This window comes from Bubalus kerabau, chromosome 6, assembly GCF_029407905.1.
Source record: "Bubalus kerabau isolate K-KA32 ecotype Philippines breed swamp buffalo chromosome 6, PCC_UOA_SB_1v2, whole genome shotgun sequence".
Taxonomy (NCBI): Eukaryota; Metazoa; Chordata; class Mammalia; order Artiodactyla; family Bovidae; genus Bubalus; species Bubalus kerabau.
Genome location: NC_073629.1, coordinates 21763875 through 21779231, shown reverse-complemented (window position 1 = coordinate 21779231; position 15357 = coordinate 21763875). Strand labels below are relative to the sequence as shown.

The 15357-nt window shown below is 46.2% G+C and overlaps 2 non-coding genes across 2 annotated transcripts; both read right to left on the bottom strand.

Annotated features, from left to right (window-relative positions):
• Nucleotides 1–10240: 10240 nt before the first annotated feature.
• TRNAV-CAC (transfer RNA valine (anticodon CAC)) lies at nucleotides 10241–10313 on the bottom strand. The gene has a single exon. It is a non-coding gene; the product is annotated as a tRNA-Val (tRNA).
• A 599-nt stretch (nucleotides 10314–10912) lies between these two features.
• Nucleotides 10913–10986, bottom strand: TRNAN-GUU (transfer RNA asparagine (anticodon GUU)). The gene has a single exon. It is a non-coding gene; the product is annotated as a tRNA-Asn (tRNA).
• Between the last annotated feature and the right edge of the window lie 4371 nt (nucleotides 10987–15357).

Genomic DNA, 15357 nt, shown 5'->3' with positions numbered 1-15357 from the left:
CACACGGTCACTTTTGTCTAGTGACATATCCAAGAACTGCATGTTTGGACACACCTGACCTTCAAATTTTCAAAGGAAGAGGACTCTGGAAACACAGGCAATCTGTCAAGTAAGGATCTGCAGTTCCTGAAAGGGCCTAATTTAGGGTTCCTCGTCTCTCTTGGGGTGCGGTCCCTGTGTGCCAGCTTTGCCCCCAAGCAAAGAGGTCATCCCGCTGACTCTCCAATTCTCAGAAGCCTTAGGAGCGGGGTGGGGGTTGGGGTGGTGAGTAAGGTGCGCCTGAGCCCCAGGTGGCCCCACATCCGTCAAGGTGGACACAGCCCTTCCAGAGGCAGATCCAGTGCCTTAGAGTCGCTTTTCATGGTGCCAGTGGAGACCGGGCTCGATGCTTCAAATCCCACTCGGGAAACAAAGGACCCACTGTCCCCCCTGCCCTGCTTGACCTGTGCGCTCCTCTCTGGCAGGCCTTTCACAGCAGTGCTTCTCTGGTGCCACCTGGCACCGGGGGTTCCTCAGATTCCTGCGTCTATGGCTGATTCTAGTCCTCTAGTTTCAGTGCAGACTTGCATAACACTTTCACGTTTAGCAGGAACCTCAGCAAAAGCTGAGGCTTGGTCATTTGTTGAATTCCTTTGCCTACCAGGCCCAGCATAAAGCCACGGAGGAGTCAGGCGCGGTCCACGCAGATTTGGTGTCTTCATTCCAAACTTAAGATTCCTCTTGGAGGACGGCTTTGTTTTACATTTTACAATGTCTGAAATGCCTCTTCTTTTCCTTTTATAATTTTGCAGTTCAACAGGTCGTGGAACGCGAATTTAACAGAGATACAGGCTTTTTTTTTTTTCAGGAAGCAGGTGTCTTGAAGGGTTTTCGTATTTACCTCACAGCAGGCAGAGCTTCTTTTCGCTGAAAGGTTTTAATGCAATGGTGTCTGTGTGTCTGTCTCTAGTTTCCTTTAGCAGTAGAGCTTCTCAATTTGGGGAATGCATGTGCCTTTTTCTCCAGCAGTGGCTTTCCTCCTTTTCTCAGTGCGGCGTTGCCTTGGCGTCTGAGGTTCAGGGGCTCAGACCCCGAGGGAGGCGCGGGCCGCATGTGCACCGGCCCCCAGGCCGCAGGGCTCCTCCTGGTTCCGCGTGGACTCCGAGTGCGGTCGAGAGTGCGACCGCGCGACAGCACCCTCAATCGCGCTAGAGGCCTGAGTTGCCAAAGAGGCGGACTTTTAAATAGCTTTAGATCAGGACGTTTCTTGAGATTTCGCCTTGCTTTCCTCCCCTTCAGGTCCTAGTTTTCACCTCCCACGTCCAGACAGAGGAGCGGATTCATCGTTTTCTGTCGCGTCCGGCATGCTGACGTCCCACTGGGACGGGACGAGGGTGAGGTGATCCTCTTCCCGTCAGGGTGGACGCACAGTGGATGCCCGAGGGACCACAGACACACGCCTCCCTGCAGCAGAAATGGTAGGCACAGGGCTTCAGAGCTGGCGAGTGGAGAGCGCCAAGGGGATGAATCCATCCCCTATCCCCGAAGATGTGACAAAACACAACGAGGGCCTCCCAACCCCTGGATCAGAGGTTCAGCCTCATCCAAGAACTGGACAAGGTAGGCTTCGCAGGTCGTATGGGAAGACCTGGAATCCAGGTGTGGTGAGAGGTCCAGCTCTCTTTCTGAAGCTGTTTCTTTGTGAAGCAGGGGCCACTTGGTTCTCAGCCGGTGATGGGTGGGTCCATCTACTCCCTGATCTTGACCTGATTTCCGGGCCTCCCCTGAAAGCGGCTCGACGGCCGGCTGCTTTTCCTCCTGGATCAGCTCAATCCGCAGAGCGTGACCCTCTTCATCATTGTGTCTCCGGCTGTAGAGTTGAAGTCGTTCCCTTTTGTTCTCTGACTCAAATCAGATTGTCCCGCAGGTGTGCTGGGGTGAGGGAAAGCGTAGTGTCTTCACAAGGGATGAACTTCTTGGTTTTCAGAGAGATAATAGGTGTCACAGGTAGAGACGATGTAGACCCAGATGAAAAGGTGAGGGGATATCAGGAGGTAAAAGTATCCTGCAGTCAGCTTTGTCCTGTGCCCTCTTGGATTCACTGACTGCGGCTTGTTCTACAAGGTGACTCAGAGCAGAGAAAGATGGGCTGGTTGTAGGCCCTATGAGCTTTCTGGTGGTAAGGAACTGTTCCCCAATTTCTTCAGTTCAGTAGGGATCCAAGGATGGCAACATGCCAGGCTTCCCTGTCTATCACCAAACCCTGGAGTTTGTTCAAATGCATGTGCATTGAGTCGGTGATGCCATCCAACCATCTCATCCTCAGCCACCCACTTCTCCTCTTGCCTTCAATCTTTCCCAGCATCAGGGACTTTTATACTGAGTCAGCTCTTCCCATCAGGTGGCCAAAATACTGGAGCTTCAACTTCAGCATCAGTCCTTCTGATGAATATTCAGGACTGATTTCCTTTAGGATGGACTGGTTGGATCTCCTTGCAGTCCAAGGGGCTCTCAAGAGGCTTCTCCAGCAGCAGTTTAAAAGCATCAATTCTTTGGTACTCAGTTTCCTTTATAGTCCAACTCTCACATCCATACATGACTACTGGAAGAACCATAGCTTTGATTAGACAGACCTGTTTTGGCAAAGTAATATCTCTGCTTTTTAATATGCTGTCTAGGTTGGTCATAGCTTTTCTTCCAAGGAGGAAGTGTTAATTTCATGGCTGTGGTCCCCATCTATAGTGATTTTGGAGCCCAAGAAAATAAAGTCTCTCACCGTTTCCATAGTTTCCCCATCTATTTGCCATGAAGTGATGGGGTCGGATGTCATGATCTTAGTTTTTTGAATGTTGAATATTAAGCCAGCTTTTTCACTCTCCTCTTTCACTTTCATCAAGAGGCTCTTTACTTCCTCTTTGCTTTCTGCCATAAACGTGGTGTCATCTGCATATCTGAAGTTATTGATATTTCTTGCAGAAATATTGATCCAGCTTGTCTTTCAACCAGGCTGGCATTTCACATGATGTACTTTGCATAGAAGTTAAATAAGCAGGGTGAAAACATACAGTCTTGACATACTCCTTTCCTAATTTGGAACCAGTCCGTTGTTTCATGTCGATTCTAACTGTTGCTTCTTGACCTGCATACAGATTTCTCAGGAGGCAGGTAAGGTGGTCTGGTGTTCCCATCTCTTGAAGAATTTTCCACAGTTTGTTGTGATCCACACAGTCAAAGTCTTTGGCATAGTCAATAAAAGACAAGTAGATGTTTTTCTGGAACTCTTGCTTTTACTATGAACCAATGGATATTGATAATTTCATCTCTGGTTCCTCTGCCTTTTTTGAATCCAGCTTGCACATCTGGACATTCTCCGTTTACATACTGTGAAAGCCTCACAGTGAGAATTTTGACCATTACTTTGCTAACATGTGAGATGAGCGTAGTTGTGCAGTAGTTTGAACATTCTTTGGCATTGCCCTTCTTTGGGACTGGAATGAAAACTGACCTTTTCCAGTCCTGTGGCTGCTGCTGAGCTTTCCAAATTTACCGGCATATTGAGTGCAGCATTTTAACAGCCAGGCCTCCTGTCCATCAGAAGAGTTTTTTGAATGTTCTTCCCAATGGCCCATGAGTTATAAGTAGTCCAGTCTGTGTGTGGAGATCACTTACATACAATTGCTTGTCCTGTGTGAGCACCAGGAATTGTTTCAGGATCTTTTAAAAACATTCTTTCCTTGGCCTCAGGCACTTTCTTCATAAGGATACCCCAATCATTACTCTGCTGAGTACTTGAGGGAGCCCCTTTCATATCCCAGCATTCTCTCTCTCTCCCACTCACTCTCATCACAGGAACTTTATTCATGTTTCTTTTTTTATTATTAGCTTTTATTTCAGTATAGCTGTTTTCCGGTGTGTTAATTACGATGTTGTGTGTATAGCACCATGAATCGGCTATACATAAACATATATCCCCTCTTTTTTGGATTTCCTTCTCATTTAGGTAACCACAGAGCATCCAGTAATTCCCTATGCCATACAATAGGTTCTCATTTGTTATTTATTGTACCAGTTCAGCTCAATTCAGTCACTCAGTTGTGTTTGACTCTTTGCGACCCCATGAACCATAACACACCAGGCCTCCCTGTCAATCACCAACTCCTGGAGTCCACCCAAACCCATGTCCATTGAGTCGGTGATGCCATCCAACTACCTCATCCTCTGTTGTCCCCTTCTCCTGCCCTCAATCTTTCCCAGCATCAGGGTCTTTTCAAATGAGTCAGCTCTTTGCACCAGATGGCCAAAGTATTGGAGTTTCAGTTTCAACATCAGTCCTTCCAATGAACACCCAGGACTGATCCCCTTTAGGATGGACTGGTTGGATCTCCTTGCAGTCCAAGGGACTCTCAAGAGTCTTCTCCAACACCACAGTTCAAAATCATCAATTCTTTTGTGCTCAGCTTTCTTTATAGTCCAAATCTCACATCCATACATGACCACTGGAAGAACCATAGCCTTGACTAGATGGACCTTTGTTGGCAAAGTAATATCTCTGCTTTTTAATATGCTGTCTAGGTTGGTCATAACTTTCCTTCCAAGGAGTAAATGTCTTTTAATTTCATGGCTGCAGTCACCATCTGCAGTGATTTTGGAGCCCAGAAAAATAAAGTCTGCCATGGTTTCCACTGTTTCCCCATCTATTTGCCAGGAAGTAGTGGGCCCAGATGCCCTGATCTTAGTTTTCTGAATGTTGAGCTTTAAGGTAACATTTTCACTCTTCTCATTCAATTTCATCAAGAGGCTCTTTAGTTCTTCTTCACTGTCTGCCATAAGGGTGGTGTCATACATAGTGTCATCAATAGTGCATATAGGTAAATCCTAATTTCCCAATCCCCCAACTCCCCTTTCCGCATTGATATCCATACCTTTGCTCTGCTTCTGCTTTGCAAATAAGAATCACTGGATCTTTGTCCTGTGAACTCTAGCTGCCTTGCTCTCCACCAACACTACCTGAAATCCTCCTCTTGGTGCCCAGCGTGGGAACTCACTGAAAGCAGGAAGCTGGGCCCATGGCAAGACTCATCTTGTTTGTTTGTAACCTCTCAGGGCTTGCTATCCTTTGCTGCCTGATTTCCAGTGTCTTAGAAATCAGTATTTCATGTTTTTTGCCTTTTTGTTCCTTTGAGAGTGGGACAAAGGGGAGAGTGAGATTTAGGAAGGAGGGTTAATCTGATTTCTGTCACTACACCTTTGCTAGAAACTGAAGGCATCTCTTTATGTTCTTAGTTTCCCTAAATAGATGTGCTAATTTATATTCCAATGTATTTTGCCGACTCAAGGAAAGAGTCTTTTTCTTCATGGTCTTGCCATCACAGGAAATTGTCAATACACATGTCTGTTACTCTAACAAAGGAATTTGTGCCCTACTGACTCAACCTATCGGGAGGTACATTGAAAAGACAGTGTGTAGATTTCCCAGAGATTACACTTATTCAGCAGCTAAACTTCCAAGCTGATTGGAAAGTATTCTAAGAATTGTAACTGTTTTCAGTGGTGACCAAGTCATTGAGTCCAGACAAGACCAGCCAGAATGACTCTGGAGAGCCTCTTGCAGAGCAGCTTATGAATTACAGGAGTTGAAAAAGAAAAAAAAAAACCACTGGTCCCAGACATTTATCCTCTTCCCTTCATGAGTTGTATTTTGGCTTTGGTTGGATGCACACAATCTAATGAGTGGTCTCCCTCCGGTATGTGGGTGCATTTGCAAGCCTGAGACTGTCTCTGTATGATATATCAACTATACGTGGCTACATCTGCAAAAATTATCTCATTTGAGACAAATTGTTGCAAGCTACAGAATCCTGCACCAATAGTACATCTTGTACAAACCTGGATCCTTAGAGTTCCTGGTTCACTTCCACTGATTCCTCGGTTGAAGTTCATGAGGAAAGAAGAGCTCTTCGGATTTTCCGTACTCAGTCGAGGATGTCTCTAGGTTCTAGGACATTTCTCTCTGCCCTTCTCTCTCCCTCTTGGAGTTTGTGCCCTTCTGTCCCTTATAGTCTAGGCCCCTGTGGATCTTACCCACATTCTGTCCTCTTCATCAGTTTTCCGGAACTGTGCATTAGGAGTCCTTCAGTCAGCAAGCACTTACTAGGTGCTCACCAGGTACCAGGCCCTTCTCCTGGAAAACTGGTGTATCAGGAGCAAAGTCAAGGTCCCACTCCTTGGGTCATTCACACCAGGAGGCATCAAAAATAAGACACACAAAGAAAAATAAGAATCACAGCAGGAGAACAACCTGTCATGTTCTTCTCAGGTTCATCTGCCTGACAGCACCTAAGGCTCCCAGCAGTGAGTAAAAAAAGAATTACCTAGCACATGGGAAAATGGGTGACTTGAGATCTAGAAGGCAGGTAACTAAGAATCAGGATTTTTTTTTTTTTTTTAATAAAGGAGTACATCAGGTCAGCAACACGTCCTTACTTAACTTAGTCCATGTGTTGTACTCTTCTTCAAGTGACGGTATGGCTACATTCAGGAATATCTCCTAAACGTATCCACACATTCTCTTAAGCTGTTAAGCTAGAGCCCTTCTATATATAACCTATAAAAATATGGGCAGTATTATTTCCTAATTAGAAATTCTCCAGGCAAAGATTATACATTAATTGAACCATTTTAATATCAGTCAAAGAACTTAAAGTTAATGATATATCTTAAAATTGAAATTTGAACTCAGTCGTGGCTCATAAATGCTACTTAGAAGCACATATTAGATGATACCTAAAAACATTGACCCCAAATTGAAAGGGGAATAATTAAGTCATTATGATTTCTTAAATCAAAAGACTTAATCCTAATTTAAAATATATTATAGGTATATTTAATTTACTGGGACACAAAATTTTATAAATAATAATAAATCTGAAAGTAACCATGAGGTAGTTTTTAGACCAAAATTATTAAAGTAGTGTGGTGCATACCAAGAGTCATCTCTGGGAGCATGACAGGACAAATATTTTCTATGTAATTACACATCAATTATTAGAATTCTCTAGAGTGTTAAAAGTATTCGAGATTCATCCTTATTATCAACTTGAATTTTATTCTTGTTTGTAGCATGGAGAGCACTAATTTATCTAAAGCTAAACCTTTTTTATATTCCTGAGTTACATTTCAGCAAAACGAAGTTAAAGCAAAAAAAAAAAAAAAAAAGACCCACATGGTTGCTCTTAACTGAGATAGAAAAGGTGGTTCAGAACTCCCCTTGGAGAGAGATAGAATGACATATGTGTGGGAAAGCAGGGTGCCTCTGTGCTTGAATTCAGACTGGACCTGGGACTGGGTCAAGGCCAGAACACAAGACTAAGCCTTATTGTCATAGGCCAGCCACCCAACCGACAGCACCCACACAGCAGTTCTGGGAAGCTTTTGAGAATATTCCCCTCCCTTTGTAGCATTTCCCATCTGGTTCTCTCATCCTCCGACCACAGGGAAGGATTCTTCACCTCTGTGTCCTGACAGAACACTTTACGCTCCCTGCAGGGCATGGAGAGCCAGGCAGGAGCCAAGGGGGCAGCTGTACTGCCTCAATGGGTTTCTAGCAAAGGGGCGTGGAAATCCCATGGACAGAGGAGCCTGGTGGGCTAGAGTCCAAGGGGTCGCAAAGAGTGGGACAAGACTGAGCCAGTGAGCACAAGCACCAGGCGGTTCCACCACTCAGACAGATCCAAAGAACACCTGAGTGCCCGCCAAAGCAACCCGCGGGAGGCCAGAAGGCAGAGGGCAGCCTGTGCTGTGGAGGGTGGAGGATGAAAGCCTAGACCGTCCTATAAGCACAGGGCATGAGTGGTCTGCACTTAAGAAAGACCTGAATAAAACTCCATCTAGGCTATCCCTGCAAATATGCTCTCTATAGTGGCATTGGTGGTTCAGTGGTAGAATTCTCACCTCGCATGCGGGAAACTCCAGTTCAATTCCCAGCCAATGCATTTTCAGGAGCAACGTTAGGCACTACTGACAAAATGGAGGCACGACCCTAAACCCCCTCCCTTTGTTCCGTATGCACGGGCCTGGAATGAAGGAGTTAGGTTTTGTGATTCTGACTTGTTTTTTCTTTTCCTCGGCTGAGTTGACTGAAGAGAATATTAAGGTGCTTATTGTTTTTGAGAGGAGCACGAGAAGGCATAAAGCCTTCTGCAGCTGTGCTCAAAGAAAAATTCATAAAGTTAACCACTCACATTTGTTCAAGGACTTTTACAAAAAAGTGTTCCAGGGTGAGCACACAGGCCGCAGCTTGAGACCATGGGAGGGATTGCTATCTGAAGCCCATTTGTGAGAAGTGTTTTAGAAATTTGCTGAATTGAGGGCTTAGGAATAATTAAAATAGTTAGAAACTAAAGATTTAAGGATTGCTGTAATGTTAGCATATTCTATTATAGCTTATAGAAATTAGGGACTTTAGAGATATTATTAGCAAGAAGCCCTTACTAAGAAATAGTGAGCTTAGGATACTAGGGGCAAACAGGACTTAGAAAGATAAGAATTAAACTGAGGAATGTGGTATGCAGCCCAGACATTAGCATGAGTTACAGTGTATTCACAAGGACACATGAGAAAAAGTAGATAAGAGAATCGCTGAGGAAGGAACTCCTTTTGAGGGCCAACAATGATTTTTGGAGAAAAATAAATCTGGGTCTCTGGGAACTAAAAATATCAAACCTCTGACCTAATGCTTTTGTAAAAGTATAAAAGAGAATCATAAGCTTGAAATAAACAGGCAGTCCAAGAAAAATGAGAGGCTGCCTCAGTTTCTCGTCGACACTGCTCTTCCCTTCAGGTTGAATCCCTGGCTGCTGGAGCTGGACTCCGGCAATGCATTATGGTCTTGTTTGTTTTGGGCTTCTCTGGTGGCTCAGACGGTAATGAATCTGCCTGCAAAACAGGAGACCTGGGCTGGGAAATCCCCTGGAGAAGGAAATGACAACCCACCCCAGTGTTCTTGCCTGGAGAATCCCATAGACAGAGGAACGCTGCAGTCCATCTGGTGGCAAAAAGCCCAAAACGACTGCGCGACTAACACACATATACCTTCTCTACATCCTAAAGAGAACGGATTCCAGGTTCCTGAAGGGCCAAGAGGGCCCCCTTTCAGAAAGCAAAGCTGTTCCCTGGCCTTGGAAGACAGGTCCCACAGAAGTTAGCTTTGAGAGGGACGCCAAAGGAAAGGAACAATCCCGAGATATCGGCACCTTAGTACCAAGTAACGTCATAACTTTTACATAAAGAAAGAATATGATGTTAACTAGGCACTTAGGTACAGAATATAGAATGTCTGTATTATTGCAAACGTTTTGTATCTTACAAAAGCTTTTGGTTTTTAATGAATTTTTGGAACTGACCTCACATTCTCCTTGAATGAAAACTCTGTTAAGTAAGACTCTGGGTTTACCACGCCAGGAGAAAAGAGTGGAGGCCAGAACTGGCCAGCCCACGCTATTCACGGCATCTCAGCTCCAACAGCCAGCCTGAGGTCCAGGACCCTGAGGCCCGGACCCAGAGGCATTTAGAAACTCTGTGCAGAAATGTTCTGCACTGGACCTTTAAGCAAAATACAGTTCCGATCTGGGCATGAAGAGAGAGTTGTGTGAGTGCAGACGCTAGAAGATAGAAAGTTTTCCCTGTCCAGGAATTGAACCCCGGGCCGCGGCGGTAAAAGCCCCGAATCCTACCCACTAGACCACCAAGGACTGTAGACAAAATGTCTATTTAGTTTCTCCAGGTGAAAGGTGAGTGTAAGATATACCTTCAGAAAGTCAGAAAGCTGGAAAAGCAATGTCGCAGCGGCCCAGGGCTGGGTGCAGCTGTGCAGGGCTCCCAGCCCTGCCCTCGCTGCTCATCGCCCTTCACCTCTCCTTTCCTGGGCGTCGCTTTTGCCCTGGGGCAAGGACACAAAGTAGCGGACTGGGTGCCTCCTGGTCTAGCTGTAGCGCTGCGTGCTGCCGAGCCCAGGTCTTGCTCTCTTTGTGAACCTCGGTTTTCTTTGTCGTCAGGCTCGGTGATGAGTGGCGGGTGATGAGCGAATCCGTCCACCTCCAGATCCTGACGTGGCTCCTGGGCTTCTCCTAGCGCTGAATAAAGAGACTTCCAGGTGGTCACCAACTCTTCCTCTAGCTGCGTCCCCTGCCTCACCCCGTGCCTTTCGCACCTGTTGGTTTTGCCAATGAGAAGGCACATCCCAAGGGGAAAAAGAGAGGCAGCCTGTTTCCGCCCGGTTTCGAACCGGGGACCTTTCGCGTGTGAGGCAAACGTGATAACCACTACACTACGGAAACGGAACAAACTCGATATCCGAACTATTTGTCTGTGAAATCCGGAGGTCCCGCCACCACTAACCAAAGAGGAACCTTAACATTCAGGAGGAGCCTTGAAGCCCCAAGCTGTCTCAGGCACGGAGACGGAGGCTCCCGTGGGCCCTGCTTTAGGATTCCTCCTCTCCCCTGAAGTGAGGACCCTCGGGGCCCCACAGGTTGCCTTTGGGGCCCCGCACCCAACGCAGAATCCTCAGATCCTCAGCTGCGTACCCCGAGTTCAGGGGTCGCCCCCGCCGACTCCCCAGCTCCCGGAAGCCGCAGGAGGCGGGGACGGTGGGTGCGCCCGAGGCCCAGGTGACCCCGAAACCCAGCGGTGTGGAAGTCGCCCCTCCCGGGCTGCGGACCCGCGCTTCGGTGGTCCTTCTCTCGGCGCCGGCGATCAGCGCTCTGGGCTGTCAGGAATGACCGACGCTTCCAATCCACCCGAGACGCGCCCTCCGCGCTGTTCCTTTGCACCTGACTCCTGTTTTGTTTCTCTGAAAGTCCGTTGGGCGCATCACTTCTCCTGTGTCCTCCTGGCAAAAGAGAGTCTCTTTGGTGTTGCCTAAAATGTCACCCCACGTCCCTGGGTGGGCTCGAACCACCAACCTTTCGGTTAACAGCCGAACGCGCTAACCGATTGCGCCACAGAGACAGCAGTACCGGGTTCTTTTGGACTCTCTCTGGAGTAGACACTCATTCCCAGGATGAGCGCTCTGTCCTCCGGAGAAACGGTGCCGTTTCCCTGCCCGCTACCCGCCACAAATGCCAGTGCCCACGGAGAAACCGGGATCCAGGGCTCGAAACTTCCGGGCTTGAACCGAAATAGATCCAAGCACAGCTAAACACCGGGTTGCTCCCACGATGGCTCTTCCCGTTTCCTTGTCTACACGCAACGAATGAGAGTTTGCCCACCCTGGCAAAGGCCTCCGGGGCTGTGCTTCGGTTTCCTGTGTCCACCAGGCGGTTCCCACCAGAGTCGGCTTCCCTGGGGACTCAGACGGTATGAATCCGTTTACAATGCAGGACACTCTGGTTCAATCCCTGATTTTGGAAGATCCCTGGAGAAGGGAATGGCCACCCACTCCAGTATTCTTACCTGGAGAATCATTGGACAGTGGACCCTGGGAGGCTATAGTCCCTAGAGACACAAAGAGTTGAACACTACTGAACGACATTGACTTCACTTTCAGTGAGTATGGCTCGTTTGTCTGAGTGTTTTCTTTAAATGGTTATTTTTATTCACATTGTAAATTCAACAAATATACACTTGTTGTGAGAATAACTTCAGATCAGATCAGATCAGATCAGTTGTTCAGTCATGTCCGACTCTTTGCAACCCCATGAATCACAGCACGCCAGGCTTCCCTGTCCATCACCAACTCCCGGAGTTCACCCAGACTCATGTCCATCAAGTCAGTGATGCCATCAAGGCATCGCATCCTCTGTTGTCCCCTTCTCCTCCTGCTCCCAATCCCTCCCAGCATCAGAGTCTTTTCCAATGAGTCAACTCTTAGCATGAGGTGGCCAAAGTACTGGAGTTTCAGCTTCAGCATCATTCCTTCCAAAGAAATCCCAGGGCTGATCTTCAGAATGGACTGGTTGGATCTCCTTGCAGTCCAAGGGACTCTCAAGAGTCTTCTCCAACACCACAGTTCAAAAGCATCAATTCTTCAGCACTCTGCCTTCTTCACAGTCCAACTCTCACATCCATACATGACCACTGGAAAAACCATAGCCTTGACTAGATGGACCTTTGTTGGCAAAGTAATGTCTCTGCTATCTAGGTTGGTTACAACTTTCCTTCCAAGGAGTAAGCGTCTTTTAATTTCATGGCTGCAGTCACCATCTGTAGTGATTTTGGAGCCCAGAAAAATAAAGTCTGCCACTGTTTCCACTGTTTCCCCATCTATTTCCCATGAAGTGATGGGACCAGATGCCATGATCTTCGTTTTCTGAATGTTGAGCTTTAAGCCAACTTTTTCACTCTCCACTTTCACTTTCATCAAGAGGCTTTTGAGTTCCTCTTCACTTTCTGCCATAAGGGTGGTGTCATCTGCATATCTGAGGTTATTGATATTTCTCCTAGCAATCTTGATTCCAGCTTGTGTTTCTTCCAGTCCAGCGTTTCTCATGATGTACTCTGCATATAAGTTAAATAAACAGGGTGACAATATACAGCCTTGACGAACTCCTTTTCCTATTTGGAACCAGTCTGTTGTTCCATGTCCAGTTCTAACTGTTGCTTCCTGACCTGCATACAGATTTCTCTAGAGGCAGATCAGGTGGTCTGGTATTCCCATCTCTTTCAGAATTTTCCACAGTTTATTGTGATCCACACAGTCAAAGGCTTTGGCATAGTCAATAAAGCAGAAATAGATGCTTTTCTGGAACTCTCTTGCTTTTTCCATGATCCAGCGGATGTTGGCAACTTGATCTCTGGTTCCTCTGCCTTTTCTAAAACCAGCTTGAACATTAGGAAGTTCACGGTTCACATATTGCTGAAGCCTGGCTTGGAGAATTTTGAGCATTACTTTACTAGTGTGTGAGATGAGTGCAATTGTGCGGTAGTTTGAGCATTCTTTGGCATTGCCTTTCTTTGGGATTGGAATGAAAACTGACCTTTTCCAGTCCTGTGGCCACTGCTGAGCTTTCCAAATTTGCTGGCATATTGACTGCAGCACTTTCACAGCATCATCTTTCAGGATTTGGAATAGCTCAACTGGAATTCCATCACCTCCACTAGCTTTGTTCGTAGTGATGCTTTCTAAGGCCCACTTGACTTCACATTCCAGGATGTCTGGCTCTAGGTCAGTGATCACACCATCGTGATTATCTGGGTCGTGAAGCTCTTTTTTGTACAGTTCTTCTGTGTATTCTTGCCATCTCTTCTTAATATCTTCTGCTTCTGTTAGGTCCATACCGTTTCTGTCCTTTATTGAGCTCATCTTTGTATGAAATATTCCTTTGGTATCTCTGATTTTCTTGAAGAGATCCCTAGTCTTTCCCATTCTGTTGTTTTCCTCTATTTCTTTGCATTGATCTCCAAAGAAGGCTTTCTTATCTCTTCTTGCTATTCTTTGGAACTCTGCATTCAGATATTTATATCTTTCCTTTTCTCCTTTGCTTTTTGCTTCTCTTCTTTTCACAGCTATTTGTAAGGCCTCCCCAGACAACCATTTTGCTTTTTTGCATTTCTTTTCTATGGGAATGGTCTTGATCCCTGTCTCCTGTACAATGTCACGAACCTTATTCCATAGCTCATCAGGCACTCTATCTATCAAATCTAGGCCCTTAAATCTATTTCTCACTTCCACTGTATAATCATAAGGGATTTGATTTAGGTCATACCTGAATGGTCTAGTGGTTTTCCCTACTTTCTTCAATTTAAGTCTGAATTTGGCAATAAGGAGTTCACGGTCTGAGCCACAGTCAGCTCCTGGTCTTGTTTTTGCTGACTGTATAGAGCTTCTCCATTTTTGGCTGCAAAGAATATAATCAGTCTGATTTCAGTGTTGACCATCTGGTGATGTCTATGTATAGAGTCTTCTCTTGTGTTGTTGGGTGTTTGTTATGACCAGTGCATTTTCTTGGCAAAACTCTATTAGTCTTTGCCCTGCTTCATTCCGTATTCCAAGGCCAAATTTGCCTGTTACTCCAGGTGTTTCTTGACTTCCTACTTTTGCATTCCAGTCCCCTATCATGAAAAGGACATCTTTTTGGGGTGTTAGTTCTAAAAGGTCTTGTAGGTCTTCATAGAACCGTTCAACTTCAGCTTCTTCAGCGTTACTGGTTGGGGCATAGACTTGGATTACTGTGATATTGAATGGTTTGCCTTGGAAACGAACAGAGATCATTCTGTCGTTTTTGAGATTGCATCCAAGTACTGCATTTCAGACTCTTTTGTTGACCACGATGGCCACTCCATTTCTTCTGAGGGATTCCTGCCCGCAGTAGTAGATATAATGGTCATCTGAGTTAAATTCACCCATTCAGTTCGCTGATTCCTAGAATGTCGACATTCACTCTTGCCATCTCTTGTTTGACCACTTCCAATTTGCCTTGATTCATGGACCTGACATTCCAGGTTCCTATGCAATATTGCTCTTTACAGCATCGGACCTTGCTTCTATCACCAGTCACATCCACAGCTGGGTATTGTTTTTGCTTTGGCTCCATCCCTTCATTCTTTCTGGAGTTATTTCTCCACTGATCTCCAGTAGCCTATTGGGCACCTACTGACCTGGGGAGTTTCTCTTTCAGTATCCTATCATTTTGCCTTTTCATACTGTTTATGGGGTTCTCAAGGCAAGAATACTGAAGTGGTTTGCCATTCCCTTCTCCAGTGGACCACATTCTGTCAAATCTCTCCACCATGACCCGCCCATCTTGGGTTGCCCCACGGGCATGGCTTAGTTTCATTGGCTTAGTTTCATTGTCTAACTCAATGAGAATAACTTATCCCTCTCCAAATCAGAAATATATGAAGAATAAAAGAAGAGTTCTCCTGCCTCCATTCCCACTCCACCGCTGACACACTTTATATGTTACACGTAAGAGGTGGCGGCAGCTTAGGAGTGTAATCAGCGACGTGAGAAAACTAAGGGACCCAGGAAACCCTGCCTCCTGCCCTGCCTGACAACGTCTGCCCGCTCTGGGCTATGGGAAAAGGGTGAAGGCAAAGAAAAGGAAAATAACACTCTTATTTGCAGAAATTTTACCTCAGGATGGGACACTCTGGTTAACCTAGGCAAACTATGCGGTTGGTGATGGAGAGCTAAGGGGGTCTTCCCTGGCACAAAACCCAAAGTGGATTTCACCTCATTTTCTGAGGTGAGAGTGAGCTGAGTCGATCAAAGGAGAGGAGCAGAGAGAAAGCAAGAAGGATGAGCACCCACAGGAGTCAACTGTATTGGAGTCTCCTCAGAGCCTTAGAAGAACTGCCCTGAGGTTATGGGTGGGACGTATGGAGGCTAAAAAAGCGGATATTGTTCTGTGGCAATGGAGACCAGGTGGTTCCCCAGGG